We start from the raw sequence: 1315 nt of genomic DNA on the forward strand, positions 1-1315 counted from the left end.
CTTCTCTGCCCGGAATAATCTCTGACTTGTTCTGTGCTGTAGCTCCAAAGCAGGAGAGGTGATGAATAACCGAGCTGGCTGTCAGCAGCATGCAGCATTTACCAGATGCGTTGCGTGCTGTCCCAGCCCTTCGTTACTGCCTTCCTGCTAGCCCAGCAGCCACAGAGCTGACGCTGAAAGTCATTAATTAATTAGATTGGTGTCGCTTACAGAGTGCTCTGCTGCTTCTCCAGCTGGGCTTTGTAGAGATGGATGCAGGGAATGAAGTAGCACTTGGAGCTCCTGCTGCTCCTCGCAAGGAAAGCAGTCCACTCATTGAAACTGTGGCTTTCTTTCCTTCTTTACAGCTGCCTGACTGATTCCAGCTCTCCTGCTCTTGTTTTCTTCCCTGAGAGAAGTCTCTTCCCCTAATGAAATAGGGCTGTAAGCCAAGCTGATGCATCACCAGCATCATAGCAATCCTATGCAAGCAGAGTCCAGTGTTACTAGAGATGAGCATTTGATGTCTCTGGATTTTAAAAGCATTTTTTTTTTCATCCCTGGAGGACCTTGGAGGGATGTGTTGCTGCACTTTGCAGCTTCATCTGATCTTTAAGTCTGGAGGGAGTGAATGGCAGCTGGGAAGAGCATCTGCATAGACTAGGAAGAAATTTAGGCTAGAAATTAGGAATTATAAATTAGAAATTAGGAAGAAATTATTTACTGTGAGGACGGTGAGACACTGAACATGTTGCCTACTGAGGCTGTGGATGCTCCCTCCCTGGAAGCATTCAAGGCCAGGCTGGATGGGGCTGTGAGCAACATGGTCTAGAGGGAGCTGTCTCTGCCTACAGCAGGTTGGAACTGGATGATTTTAAAGGTCTCTTCCAACCCAAACCATTCCATCATTCTACGCATGGTTGGCAATAGGAGCTAAAGCTAAAGGGCTTAGGGAATTTTTTCTGGATGAGATGGAAAAGGAAAGCACAGATTTGAGGGAGTGTAGGACTCTCAGCTGCACTGTCCTTCTGCCTTTGGCCACAGAGTGAAGAGGAGGAGGAGAAGGAGAGTGATTGGATGAAACAGGTTTAAATGCTCTGCTAAAGAAATCTTAACAGACCGAGTCCAGATGAATGCACTGAGCATCTTCACATAGAGATACATGGTTTAGTATGGTGGTGATGGGTCAATGGATGGACTTCATGTTCTTGGTGGAGGTCTTTTCCAGCCTTTATGATTCTATGAGTGGGCATGGTGGGAATGGTGTTGACTGTTTGCCTTGATGATCTTAGAGGTCTTTTCTATCCTTATTGACTCTATGAGTTTTATGAACTTT

The sequence above is a fragment of the Lagopus leucura genome, unplaced genomic scaffold, assembly GCF_019238085.1.
Source record: "Lagopus leucura isolate 7727_CA_CO unplaced genomic scaffold, USGS_WTPT01 Super-Scaffold_100157, whole genome shotgun sequence".
In the NCBI taxonomy this organism is placed as follows: domain Eukaryota; kingdom Metazoa; phylum Chordata; class Aves; order Galliformes; family Phasianidae; genus Lagopus; species Lagopus leucura.